The sequence below is a fragment of the Melospiza melodia genome, chromosome 2 (genome assembly GCF_035770615.1).
Source record: "Melospiza melodia melodia isolate bMelMel2 chromosome 2, bMelMel2.pri, whole genome shotgun sequence".
NCBI lineage: Eukaryota > Metazoa > Chordata > Aves > Passeriformes > Passerellidae > Melospiza > Melospiza melodia.
The window spans coordinates 254,439-269,069 of record NC_086195.1 but is presented as its reverse complement, the minus strand read 5'-3'; the positions used below and the strand labels follow the sequence as shown (position 1 = coordinate 269,069).

The following is a 14,631-nucleotide window of genomic DNA, read 5'->3' as shown; positions in this document are numbered from 1 at the left end:
AAGCTGGGGGACAGAGCTGGGGAAGGCAGCTGGGCCAGGCCCGGGTGAAGCGGAGTTCAGGCCTCGTCAGCCACAGCTCCTCCCCGCAGCAGCCATGGGGCCTCGCTCATGGAGGAGCCAAGCCGAGGGCCTGGCTGGGGGCTGCGAGCCGCGCACCGGGATGCAGCAACCCGGGCAGGACACAGGGCCTGCAGGCAACAGTCACTGGGAATGGGCCACCCCGTCCTGAGCAGCAACGGGAGGCAGCACCTGCGACACCCCAGCAGCCCTGCTGCCGTGGGGCTGCCTGCAGGGAGAATCTGAGACCGCATCTCCAGTGAGCACTAAGCTCCGGTGCAGAGGATCTGCTCCCCAACCCTGCAGCAGCTGCCAGAGGAAGCACCATGGAACAGGATCCCCCCTCCCCACTCCAGCTGCAGAGCGCTTGGAAACACAGGTGCTGTGACAGAACTGGGTCAGGAGGCACTTTGGGAAACTGGACCCACCTAGAGCTCACCATCCCCCTGCCTTACCGACCCAGCCCATCTTCCTGGGGAGCTGCTCAGCAGAAACCACAAATCTGACCCTGCTGATATCACTGGAGGTCGTCTGCAGGTTACCAGTACAGTGGCTCCATGCAGCCTGTCATTACTGGGGTACAGCCCTGTACCCACACCCTGTGTGCCTGTGCCCTGCCTGGGGTACAGCCCTGTACCCACACCCTGTGTGCCTGTGCTGGGATACAGCCCTGTACCCACACCCTGTGTGCCTGTGCCCTGCCTGGGATACAGCCCTGTACCCACACCCTGTGTGCCTGTATGGGATACAGCCCTGTACCCACACCCTGTGTGCCTGTGCTGGGATACAGCCCTGTACCCACACCCTGTGTGCCCTGCCTGGGGTACAGCCCTGTACCCACACCCTGTGTGCCCTGCCTGGGGTACAGCCCTGTACCCACACCCTGTGTGCCTGTGCTGGGATACAGCCCTGTACCCACACCCTGTGTGCCCTGCCTGGGATACAGCCCTGTACCCACACCCTGTGTGCCTGTGCCATTCCTTGGGTCAGCTGCCAGATGGAAATGCATAACCAGCTGGAATAAGTACTATATGGTAAATGAAGTTTTTTCTTTCCTTCAGAATGAAGTATTTCTCACCCTGAAGGTTATCCAAAATGCACATCAGCTGCTTTAATCACTGTACATCCACAGTCTTTGCTGCAGAGTGAGATAGCAGCGGCAGGCTCCTTAGCCCCGGGGCTCTGATGCTTCCAGAAGAGTCTCCCTTCCCCACCATAACCATCTTCTGATGGCTGCCCCCCTTAGGAATACCCAAAGGGGGAATACCCAGCTTCCTGCCACAAGACCTGGGCCAGGTTTCAGGCACAGGCAAGCAACAGATGAGCTCTCACTACTGTGCAGTGCAGCACCACCTCCCTGGTGGCTTCCCGGTACCCAGAGCCATGTTCCAGCAAGATAACTGGTGGAGCCAGCAGTCTGGTATCAGAACCAGCCCTGGCTGTGCAGCCAGGACAAGGTATCCCATGTATCTACTGCTTCACTGCCCCATCCTGTGGTGGGACCATATGTGAACTGCTGGTCCAACACGAAACTCTGCCCAATATGAGCCTACACAGCATCTAAGAGAGGTGACATCACTGGTGCCACCACACCTGCAGCCCTGCACCTGGTTCTTGTCTCCCTTGGATGAGAGATGCTAAACTGGTGCCTAGAGAGAAGCCACAGGAACAGGAAACACCTGCTAGACCAGGTCATGGTGTTGGCTGAGTTTGGGGCCACTGGACACTTTGCTCTGTGCTCTGCCACTGCTCCCCAGGCCCAGCTCCCTGCCTGCAGACTGCTGGTGTCCCATGTGTGAATGCCATGGGGTGGGGCTGGCTGACTGCCCGCGGGCAGCCCACGCTCAGCAGGGCCTGGCACGAGAGCCAGGGACAGCAGGATCCCCAGGGCAGCTGGGTGATGGCTCCTGGGGACTCCTGAGAGACACCACAGGGACCACCAGGTATGGCAACCACCTCATTCCAGCTGCACGCACTGCTGCAGACTCAGAGCACACACAGTTTGAGACAGGGACACATTTTTAGCTGCGAGGGCAATTAGCCACCAAAAGGGGTCATTAAGGCCTGTGGTGAGTTCACCACTTCTGGAAATTTTTAAACCAAGCATGGACATTTTTCCAGGAACTTTGCTAGAAGCTAATGCAGGGCAGCCCCAGGCTCTGTATTTAGCATCTGCCCCAAGTCTTGGATCCACAGCTGGTTTCACTGCAGCTCACTCATGAGACTCTTGATGTTTGCCTGAAAAATAGAGGGAAACGGGGTCAAGCTGCCTGTGGAACTGCCCAGGAAACTCTGCACTGGGGCTGTGCCAGTCCTGCTGCTCCCTAGAATGTGTGGGAGCAGGAGCCAGCGCTCTGAGCTGAACGGCAGCCCCGCTGCCCTCTCTCCTCTGACTCCTGAACGGAGCCCGCACAGCCACAAGGGCTGCAAGCACAAGGACACCCGTGCCCTGCCAGGAGGTTCCTGACCTGAAGCTGCCAAGGAAGCAGCAGCACCTGAGGAAGCCAGGATCACAGAGCCCCGGTCTCACAGAGATTCCAGAGCCCCTGCCAAGCTGGGGTGGCACGCAGCTGGATCTGCTGTTCCTAGAAGGGACTGCTGACTGGGGATGTGGCAGCTGGCAGCAGCTGTGACTGCAGTGGCCATGCAGCAGCAGATTCAGGGTCCTAAAGGGAGCAAGGAAGAAGAGAAGCAGAGTACAGACCCTGGATTGCAAGGCAGAGTTCAGCTTTTGCAGGGAACTGGTCGATGGAAGGGATCTCGTGGGAGGCAGCATTGAGGGCCAAGGCAGCTGAGGAAAGCTGGCAGGCCTTCAGGACAGCACACTCAGAGCAGCCCATCCCAGAGCTCAGGAAAACACAGAGACCTCAGCAGATGGCCTGGGCTAAGCAGGGGCCTCCGGGCTAAGCTGCCATGCAGAAGGTGGTGCGTGCTGAGAGAACTGGACTGTGCAGCCTGGAGAGGGGGAGGCTCTGGAGTGACCTCACTGGGGCATTTCAGCACCTGAAGGGAGCCAACGAGATGGAGAGAGAGGCTATTCAAAAGGGCCTCAAAAGACAGGACAAGGGAGAGCTGCTCCACACTGACAGCAAGCAGGTTTAGGTTGGATATCGGGAAGAAATTCTTCCCTGTGAGAGTGATGAGGGCCTGGCGCAGGGTGTCCAGAGAAGCTGTGGCTGCCCCTGCATCCCTGGGAGTGTCCAAGGCCAGGCTGGACAGGGCTTGGAACAACCTGGTTGAGTGGAAGGTGTCCCTGCTCATGGCAGGGGTTGGAAGGGGATGATATTTAAGGTCTCTTCCAACCCAAACCATTCCACAATCCTTTGAGATGGGCACGGAGGCAAGACACAGAGTAGGAATCTATAGACACTGCCAGGCATGTCAGGCTGTGCCAGCAAAGTCAAAGTTCAAGCCCGAGCGTGCCAAGAACTGCACTGTGTTGGCAGTGAAGGCCTGAAGAGGAGCCCATTTCTGAGTGTGGATTCAGCAGCAGCAGGCACAGCTAAGACTGGGACACTCGGTGCCTCCTCCACCTCGGTCCCCACCAGCCTCCCAGGCCCCCATGCTGTTCAAAAGGCTTCAGAGAGCCTCCAGAGAGGGGTGAGGAGAGAGCCAGTATTTCTTTGGAAAGATTGATCCACGTGAATCCATGGGACTCAACAGGCTGCACCAATGGAGGCTGGCAGAAATGGATTTGTGGGGCTGCTCTTTACATGTGGGAGCAAAGCAGGGGAGATCCCCGACACCTGGAGGAATGCAAGTCTCACATCCCACCCTCAACAAAGGCCAAAAGGATCATCTGAGGGTCTACGCTCTCGTCAGCCACACTTTGGGCCCTGGGAGAATCATGGCATGAGTCTTCTAGCATGTTTTAGGCCACATGAAAGATCCTGGAAGGGAAGAGCCATCATTGATTGACCAACCTGTGTGCTCTCTGTGGTGATGGGATCTGGGCTCAAAGGGCTGACAGTGTGGGTGACAATTGCCTTGACTTTGGGAAGGATTTTGATACCTTCTCCCACTGTCCTCATATCTCCAAGGCAGGATGTTGCAGTTTGGAGGGCTGGGCAATCAGTGGGTGAAAGACAGGTTGGGAGGCAGGCTCTGGGGACAGGTTCATGAGCAGTGAGGGAAAGGCTCTGCACGAAAGTGACAGAAGAAATACTCCATTTCTGTCAAAAATGGATGCAGATGAAAAGGTACATGCCCTTGAGACCAGAGGATGTGTCAAGGAACCCAGGCATGACCCCCATGTTTTGAAGACTTGGTGGATAGGTGTAGAAGAGGCTGCTACCGTGGCAGGGTTTGGGGATCACATCTGGGCTACCTTCAGCCGAAATCACTCACTGATCAGTGCAATTACACGGGAACGCTGCTGCTGGCATCCAGTTCCCAGCTGGGTTTGAATCTGGCAAGGGATGTCCAAGTCAACAAGGAGGGCTTCTGTAAGGACATTGGTGACAAAAGGAAGGCTGGGTAAAATGCAGGCCCACAGCTGAAGGAGATGAGGGACCTGGTGACACAGGACATGGAAAAGACTGGGGTACTTAATTCCCTCTTTCCCTTACTCTCCACTAGTGAGATGGGTTTTCAGGAGCCTCAGGTCTCAGAGAACAGGGTGAAGCACATCACCATCACCGCCAGGCCCTTCACAATAATCATCACATTTGGGAGGTGCCTGAAGACTGTGGGAAGGTAAATATCTCCCATCTTCAAGAGCAAGGCAGGAGGACCCAGGTAACTACAAAACAATCAGCATCACCTTGATCCCTGGGAAACCGATGGAGCAGCTACTCCTGGAAACCATTTTTATGCATGGGAAGGACAAGAAAATCATCAGGAGTGGTGAGCACAGTGTCCTTTAAGGACAAATCATGCTTGATCCACTTGATAAATGACTGGCCTGGTGGATGACAGAAAAGGAGTGGATATTGTCAGCCTGAAGTGCACTAAATTCTTTGACACTCTCCCCCATGAGATCCCCATTCAGGCGAAAACCAGCTGAAAACCAGCTGAATGCCTCCTGTGCAGAGAGTGGTGGTCAGGGGCACAATTCCTACCTGGAGGCCAGCAGCCAGCAGTGTACCCCGGGCTCGGTCCTGCCTGCAGCCCTGTTTGGCATCTCCATTAATGACCTGTCTGATGGTGCAGTGTGCACCCTGAGTAGTTTGCTGATGGCCCCAAATTGGGAGGAGTGGCTGATTTGCCAGAGGGTCATGCTGCATCTGGAGCAACCTTGAGAGGCTGCAGGGAGGGACAAGAGGCCTCCTGAAGTTCCTAAGGGACAGTTCTGGCAAAGCTCTGGCCCGGGGAGGAAGCACTGCCCTGCAGCAGCAGAGGCTGGGGCTGCACCCCGGAGAGCAGCTCAGCAGAGAGGGCCCGTGGGTGCCAGGGTGAGACAGCAATGTGCCCTTGCTGCAAGGAAGGAGAACGGTGTCCTGGCAGCATCAGGAGAGTGTGGCCAGCAGGTCAGGGAGAGGATCCTGCCCCTCTCTCAGCAGTGGTGAGGCCACAGCTGGAGCTGCGTACTGCACAGTTCTCCTCAGTGCTCCTGCAGGGCAGCACTGGCTCCCCAGTGCAGGAGAGAGATGGCCACACTGGAGAGAGTCCAGTGAGGGCCACAGAGATGATGAAGGCACTGGAGCACCCTTCCTGGGACGAAAGACTGAGGGAGCTGGGGTGGTTCAGCCTGGAGAAGGGGTATCACTCCTACAGGAATGAGGGCAACAAGAGGATCCAGGCTCTTCCCAGCTGTGCCCAGTGTCAGGATCAGAGGGCACGGGCACACACCAGAACACAGGAGAGTCCCTCTGAAGATCAGGAAGCACTTTTCCTTCTTGAGGCTTCCCAGGAAAGTGGGGATGCCCAGGGCAACCAACTCTGGATGGTGCTGCTTGTGCATGGGGGGGTTGTACTAGACTATCTCAAGAGGTCCTTTCCAAACTCAGCCATTCTGTGATCTCCAGCCAAGACCCTCCTGAACACCCCAGTTCCCCACTGAGCTCAGACTGTTCCAAGAGAGCTGATGTGCTCCCCGTCCCTGCAGAGCAGCCCTGACCACCCTGGGCAGCAGCATCTGCTGCCTGCCCTGCCCTGCCCGCAGGTGTGGTGGGAAGGCTTTGCTGCAGTGCCTTGCAGCTGGGCAGAAGAGCATGCAGGGGGAGGGCTGTGGCCACCACGGAGCAAAGAGCACAACAAAGGAGAACAGCAAGATGACTCAGGGTCAGGCAGCACGAAACCAGAGCACCAGACTTGGAAGGGGAAGCGGGGTCCTGGCCAAGTGTGCCTCTCCCCGCTGCATGGAGAGCTGGGAGGGCAGTGATGGGTATGGAGGCCTCGCAATTTCACACCCTCCTCCCAGCACCCCAGCAAGACAGGAGGAACAGCCAGGGCACAACAGACTTCCTACATCTCCCAGAGATGGGGATGGATGAAGTACAGCCCCACACCGAGGTCCCTCACCCTGTGGGAGTCAAAGCTGCCCCTTCCCATAGAGCCATCACCAGAGCCCCTTGTACACAGCTCCTGCTGCCCCGTGCCCCAGCCCACAGGGCTGAGAAGCGATGGAGCACAGCTCAGGCTCCATTCCTCAGCCCTGCTCCCCACTGCAGCCAGCGCAGTCAGCAGGCAGGGAGCTCATCTGGAGCCTGGCCACGGCTGGGGCTCTGCTGCGCACATGTTGTGCTGTGGCTTTGGCAAACATCTGGCTCTGGGGCTCCCGCCCCTCTGAGTGACGGCTCTTGGTGGGAGAGGAGGGGAGGCTGGCGCCAGTGTGGTCAGCGATCCCACGCACGGCTCCCCGCGCCGGAGCGCGCGCCAGCCTCTGCCCTCCCAGCCCTGGCACGGCCACCGGCCAGCCCAGAGCGGCCAGGCAGCAGCCACACAGCTATTTCAGGAGCCGCTCCTGTCTCCAGGCTTTGTCCCAGCCCCCGGCACGGCCGGGTCCCAGGGGAGGCAGCAGGGTCAGGGTTTGGCCCAGCAGCAGCGCAGCACACGTGGCCAAGGCGAGGGTCAGCCCCCATGGCTCCCCATGGAGCCCCCCGTGCAGGGAGCCCCAGTGCAGCTGCCAGCACTGCAGGCTCACACCCCGGGTCACACTGCTGGCTCACACCGCTGGGTCACACTGCAGGGTCACACCCCTGGGTCACACTGCAGGCTCACACTGCTGGCTCACACTGCTGGCTCACACTGCAGGCTCACACTGCCGGGTCACACCGCTGGGTCACACCGCTGGGTCACACCCCTGGGTCACACTGCAGGCTCACACTGCAGGCTCACACTGCAGGCTCACACTGCTGGCTCACACCGCTGGGTCACACTGCAGGCTCACACTGCAGGCTCACACTGCCCGGTCACACTGCAGGCTCACACCCCTGGGTCACACTGCAGGCTCACACTGCAGGCTCACACTGCAGGCTCACACCGCTGGGTCACACTGCAGGCTCACACTGCAGGCTCACACTGCAGGCTCACACTGCAGGCTCACACTACCCGGTCACACTGCAGGCTCACACTGCCCGGTCACACTGCAGGCTCACACCCCTTGCTCACACTGCAGGCTCACACTGCAGGGTCACACTGCCGGGTCACACTGCTGGCTCACACTGCTGGGTCACACTGCTGGGTCACACCCCTGGGTGACACTGCCCGGTCACACTGCAGGCTCACACCACTGGGTCACACTGCTGGCTCACACTGCTGGGTCACACTGCTGGCTCACACCGCTGGGTCACACCGCTGGCTCACACTGCAGGGTCACACCCCTGGCTCTCACCACTGGGTCACACTGCAGGGTCACACTGCAGGCTCACACTGCTGGCTCACACTGCAGGCTCACACTGCAGGGTCACACCGCTGGGTCACACTGCAGGGTCACACCCCTGGCTCACACTGCAGGCTCACACTGCAGGGTCACACTGCAGGCTCACACTGCAGGTTCACACTGCTGGCTCCCCAGGGCCACAGGCACGGGCGGGGGGTCCCACAGCCATGGCCTCCACACTGCCCAGAGCAGCTGAGGCTGCCCCAGCCCTGGCACCCAAGGCCAGGCTGGATGGGGCTTGGAGCAGCCTGGTCTAGTGGAAGGTGTCCCTGCCATGGCAGGGTGTGGAAGGAGATGGGCTTTAAGGTCCCTTCTCACCCTCCTGTGATGCTAGGACAGACACAGGGCTGCCAGAAACACGTGTAGCTGGGCATGGGGAGCAGGGGCTGCCCTGAGATGGGGCAGGAAGTTAACCACAGACACTGGCAGGGAGGCAGGGTGTGAATGGCGAGGCTGGGCAAGAGGGGAGGGAGCCTGAGAGTGCCCAGCACCTTTCTGGGAGCCCAGGGGCCTCCAAGCACAGGGCACAGACGGACAAGGAGCGAGATTCTGCACCTGAGTGTCTGCTAGTGAAATGGCATCTGCAGCCAGGAGCTGCAGGGCATAGGGAGCCCCACAGAAGGTGCAGGAGATGAACAGGACCTGGAAGCTGGGGAGCAGAAAGGGGCAGGGAATCCTGGAGCAGAGCAGGGCTGGGAAGCTGGGAAGAGTGCTCAGGGTGGGGGGCTTGAATGGGGCAGCCACAGCACAGGGCAGAAATGGCAGGACCCTGGGGGGCACTGAAGCCAGAATGACCCAAGCCAGGGTGTGGGGCTGGGTTTCAGCCATGTGGAGCTCAGGCAGAGAGCGCTCAGAGAAGGTCTGTACAAAAAGGTGGGACACACATCCATAAGATGTGCAGGAGAGACTGGGGTCAGCACAGGATTGAGCATGCCAGGCAGGGTGAGCCTAGGGAGCAAGGCCAGCATGGGGCCCCCAACATCGGCAGGACATGGAGCTGCTCTGGAGACAGGCTGGGTGAGATGGGGGTGCTCAACCTCAAAAAGGCTCCAGGGAAACCCTAGAGTCCCTTACAGTGCCTAAAGGGGCTCCAAGAGAGCTGGAGAGGGACTTTGGACAAGGGCCTGGACTGACAGGGCAAGGGGCAACGGCTTCACACGGCCAGAGGACCGGGTTAGATGGCATCTTGTGAAGAAGTTCATCCTTGTGAGGCTGGACTGTGGCTGCTCCATCCCTGGAAGTGTCCAAGGCCAGGACTGGCCTAGTGGAGGGTGCCCTTGCCCATGGCAGGGGGCTGTAACTGGACGATCTTTAAGGTCCCTTCCTACCTAACATCATTCTGGGATCCAGAGGGAGAGGCTGGCATGCCCCAAGGGCTGTGCAGGTGGAGGAGAGCTGCCCTGGGTCACAGTGGCGAGGGGGGACGCGACAACTGCAGCTGGCACTGACCAGGGGTGCGGGAGAACAAGGGGAGCAGGAAGGGGAGCAGGAAGGGGGAGCAGAAAGGGGGAGCAGAAAGGGGGAGCAGAAAGGGGAGCAGAAAGGGGGAGCAGAAAGGGGGAGCACGCTGGGGCACGGGAGGGGCAGAAGGACTGGCCCTGCCGAGCTGCAGTGTGGTGGGTGTGGGTGGACACAGATGGGCGAGCTGCACGGGCAGGGGCAGCGGGGAAAGAGCAGTTCTGCGGGGCCTTGGGCTGAGGCAGAGGTACAGGAGAAGGGGCAGCTGTGAGGGGGCTGGGGATCGCACGGAGGAAGGAGGGAGCTGTTCCAGGGGGCTGGGAGGAGGAGCAGAGCATGGGGGAGAGGAGCGCGAGGGGCTGGGGCCTCTCAGCTGCAGTGGAAAAGCTGCTGCAGCTCCAGGGGAAATGCTACTTGAATTAATCATGGCGCTGGCTGCTGTGCCAAGCCCAGGAGGAGGCTGCTGGCAGCGCAAGGAAATAACTTTCACAGGAATTTGGAACAAATGCAGCTCTTCTGGCGGTAACAACAGCACTCACCTCCCCCCACAGCCTCCCGTGTACCAGCATCTCCCCCTTGCCCACACTGCTGTATACCCCCGATCCCCCCACACGGCAGCCTGCTCCTCAGCACCCTGACACTCTCCCCCCCTTGTTCCTGCCCCCAGCACGCCCCCAGGCATCTCCCCATCTCGCTCTGGAAAGCTGGCCTTCTTGTTTCCAAGGAGGGGAGGCCTGCTCTGTGCCATGCAAAGGTCTGGAAATAGGTTGATACCGAATCCCTTGCCCTAGGAACACAAATGCAGGCAGGCAGCAGTGCCCCCTCCCTCCTGCACTCTCCTTGCCCGCAGTGGGTGAGCATTAGTCCTCGTGCTGCCCCAGGCCCGTGCCTGGCCACGCTCCGTGTCCCTGCCAGGAACAGCCCTCCAGACCCTCCTGGTAACACAGTGAATGTGCCCTGGTGTAGCCTACAGCTCTTCATCCACATCCTCCTCCCTGGGGCACGGCAAACGGGGCTATGCATGTAGCACTGCCCATGAACGCCCCATGGAGTCACAAACCAGAACCAAACACTCATCAGACTTGTCCTCAGAACTGCAGAGACTCTACATTAGGTGCATTGCTGGTCAGCTTTTAATTTCTGGCGTTCCCCAACGTACGGGTGCAAAGGCAGTGTGTAAACCCTGATTCCAAAATCATCAATTCTGAATATACACAAGAATCAATAATCCACCGCTCCATGTCATTCAGGTTGCTGTCCAACCAGCCCATGCTCACCACATGGGGCTCACAGCTCTCTCTGCCAGAACACAGACAATACTTGATTTAGCATGAAAAGTCAGAAAGCCCCAGAAAAACACTATCTGACCATGCATGCAGTGTGCTGGTACACAGTCAAATGTTTAAAGCAAATTCAAACCAGCAGGGTGAATTTATACCAGAGCAGATTTATATGGAGCACAGCACTGGAGTAGGGTCCAGTGCCCTTAAAGCCTCTGCAGCATCAGCCCATGGCGGCAGAGAGGAGCAGGGCAGCCAGCTGGGGACCAACTCCTGCTCCATTTTCTGCTGGTCTCACGTTCACTGCTACCCTGGGCTCTGTCTCCACCAGTGTTTCTTTCTCATCTCACATCTGAACAGTGAGTTTGCCATTTCCTTTGCTTCATGCTCAGTCTGCTACTGTGGGACCTGGCCCATAGTAAACACGAGTAATAAACAGAGAAGACGTTATGAGTTCCATTTTCTCTCTCAGAAGCTCAGGCCAGCAACCTGCTCTGCTCATCCCTGTTCACACTCAGACACAAAGACTGTCCTGGCAGACAGAACGGAGTCTGCAAGGGAGCAGATCATCTGTAGTGATAGTTCAGGTCTCTCCTGCTCACTCTTGGGGACTCCTTCCTTCCCCACCCCTCTGTCCTGTCCATGGAGAGTAGACATCACTGTCTAAAAACAGGCCTGGTCCTCCCCGCCTTTTCTGCTTAAAAATGGGGCAGGCTGACAATGAAGCAAACTCACTGAGCTCAGTGCTGACCCGGGTGACTGTCGTGTGTCCTGTGCCTCATCTGGCAGGGCCTGCCCATGACCTGAGCACTCATCACCACTGTGTGGGTCCGGACAGAACCCAGGCTTTGACAGAGATACTCACTGGGTGAGCCCCAGTGCCTGGAAGCCATAGAGAGATGGAGCCAAGCAGGAGCAACAGCACAAAAGGGCTGTGGGGGCAGCACACCTGACACGGGCAGCTTCGTGGGGAACAGTGCTGGGCACTGGGCACGACAGCCCTGGCAGCACCTCTGCAGCCTTCCTGTTTGAGGCACAGGGGTGGCCATGCCAGGCAGCCGCGCTCCAAGCCAGGGCTCCCTGTCCCGGCTCTGCCCAGCTCCCAGACTCGGCTGGCTGCTGCTGCATCCTCGATCAAGCCTGGCCAGCCTCCTTTCCCATCCTCTCACATTTCCTGGCTCAGAGGAAGCAGCAGCAGATGTGTGAGCTGTTTGCTTTGTGCCGGGGCCGCGCGGGAGTTACCTGTGCTCCGCGCTGTTCCAAACGAAACAGAAACACCCGCGCTCGGCCAAGGCATCAAACGTGCCAAGCCTGGGTCACTGCCGGCTGCCAGGCCAGCCGTGCCCCTGCACAGGGCAGAGCCGGGGGCCGTGTGCTGGGCACTGCTGGGTGTGCCCCCAGCCCCTGTGCTGGGCACTCTTTGGGGTGCCCCCAGCCCCCGTGCTGGGCACTCTTTGGGGCGCCCCCAGCCCCTGTGCAGGGCACTCTTTAGGGTGCTCCCAGCCCAGCTCTGTTCAGGGCACTCTTTGGGGCGCCCCCAGCCCAGCTCTGTTCAGGGCGCTCTTTGGGGTGCCCCCAGCTCCCGTGCCGGGCACTCTTTGGGGTGCCCCCAGCTCCCATGCTGGGCCCTCTTTGGGGTGCCCCCAGCCCCTGTGCAGGGCACTCTTTGGGGTGCCCCCAGCTCCCGTGCCGGGCACTCTTTGGGGTGCCCCCAGCCCAGCTCTGTTCAGGGCACTCTTTGGGGTGCCCCCAGCTCCCATGCTGGGCCCTCTTTGGGGTGCCCCCAGCCCCTGTGCAGGGCACTCTTTGGGGTGCCCCCAGCCCCTGTGCTGGGCACTCTTTGGGGTGCCCCCAGCTCCCATGCTGGGCCCTCTTTGGGGTGCCCCCAGCCCCTGTGCAGGGCACTCTTTGGGGTGCCCCCAGCCCCTGTGCTGGGCACTCTTTGGGGCTCCCCCAGCCCCTGTGCAGGGCACTCTTTGGGGTGCCCCCAGCCCCCGTGCTGGGCACTCTTTAGGGTGCCCCCAGCCCCCGTGCTGGGCACTCTTTGGGGCTCCCCCAGCCCCCGTGCTGGGCACTCTTTGGGGCTCCCCCAGCCCCTGTGCAGGGCACTCTTTGGGGTGCCCCCAGCCCCAGCTCTGTTCAGGGCACTCTTTGGGGCGCCCCCAGCCCCAGCTCTGTGCAGGGCCCTCTCCTCCAGCCCGGCCCCACGGCCGCCTCAGGAGCCCCGCCGCCATCTCCGATTGCATTTCCAGAACCCTTCCCACACGGCGAGCGAGCGCGCTGAGCAGGAAGGCACGGACAGGGAAAGAGGGGGGCCTCCCTTCGGGGGCTCTGCACAGGCCCGGGGCTGCCCTGCACCTCCGCCCTGTCCCAGCCCTGTCCCGGCCCTGTCCCGGCCCTGTCCCGTCCCTGTCCTGGCCCTGACCCGGCCCTGTCCCAGCCCTGTCCCGGCCCTGTCCCGGCCCTGTCCCGGCTCTGTCCCGTCCCTGTCCCGGCCCTGACCCGGCCCTGTCCCAGCCCTGTCCCCGGCTCTGTCCCGGCCCTGTCCCGGCCCTGTCCCGGCCCTGTCCCGTCCCTGTCCTGGCCCTGACCCGGCCCTGTCCCAGCCCTGTCCCGGCCCTGTCCCCGGCCCTGTCCCGGCCCTGACGCCAGCCCTGACCCCGGCCCTGTCCTGGCCCTGTCCCTGTCCCGGCCCTGTCCATCCCCACACTCCCCACACCGGGACAGGCTGTAGTGCTGCCCTGCATACACCAACCCCAAATCTCCCCTGACCTACATCTTCCTCCTCATCTCCCACTCACTCCTTCTGCCCATCCTTCCCCCTAATCCTACCCTGACCTGTCCCCAAACCCCCTGATCTCTGCCATCCTACACTTGCCCCAGCTCCACATGCCTTCTCTATTCCACACCTGGCCCTTGCTCCCACCCAATTCCTCCTTCCTGACACTCTCCTACCCCACCCGCTGCACTCACTGCCCAACAAGCCCCTCTCCAGCACTCCCGCCCCACACCATCAGTCACCTGCATGCACACACACACCCCACAGCCCATCCACACACACCCCATGCCCCTGCAGTGTACCCACAGGGCACTCACAGACCATCCTTTCTTGCCACCTCCAGCGTGACCTAGGGACCCCTTCCTGGCCAAGTCACAGGACCTCCTCGAGCCTTGTCTTATGGACCCCAGAATTTCTGTTCTTCCCGTCCCCTTGGGCCCCTCTCGCCAACCTGGCACCAGAGCTTCTCGTGGTCCCAGCCAGACATCCCCGTGCCCCACACCTCCAGCAGGGACGTGCCCCCGGTGCCACTGGAGCTTGTCCCCATGCACAGCCTGGCTGCTGCCATGGCTGGCAGGGCACCCCCACACCTGCCCTCAGCCCAGCTCAGGCAGGTGGATCATCTGTCCCAGGAACCAGGGCTCCAGGGCCTGAGCTGCAGCAGAAACACTGAACACAGGGAGCACAGAACACACGGAATCCCAATGGCATCAGTAGCTCATCACAGAGCTTTTGGAGGCCCAGCAGCTCTCCAGCCCCAGCCGTGACCTCTTGCCACACAAAGGCTGGTGCAGCAGCACGTGCCTCAGCTCATTAGCTCATTAGCATAATTAATGCTCACAAGCAGCCTTACCAACACTGATGATCTTGGGCTAACGACCTCACAGGGGGAGAGGGAAGTCCAAAGCCTGGCTAGAGGCAGTTTCCAGAGGCAGTATCACATTCCTTAGCTCCATTTTGAGTGTCCTGGCTGCTCCACACTGATGCAAGCAAGGCCTGGCACAGCATGAGCCACCTCAAGAGAGGCCCACACCATGCTCTGGGCAATGGACAGTCTTGTGGTGTGCCCGGTGGCAGTGGCATTGCCCACTGCTTGCACACAGAAACGATGTACATGACTTGGCCCCATTCTGGACTCACACCAAGGGCGGGGATCTCGGCCCCAGCATTCCTGCTGCAAACACTGCCCACCAAAGCCATGACACCTGCCCCAAACACCCTGCAGCACGGGCAGC

The 14,631-nt window shown here is 60.2% G+C and overlaps 1 protein-coding gene across 1 annotated transcript in view; it reads right to left on the bottom strand.

The window, feature by feature from the left end:
- The window catches only part of DCHS1 (dachsous cadherin-related 1), a 45,301-nt gene that overhangs the window by 24,794 nt on the left and 5,876 nt on the right, over positions 1-14,631 (bottom strand). The window lies entirely within an intron of this gene.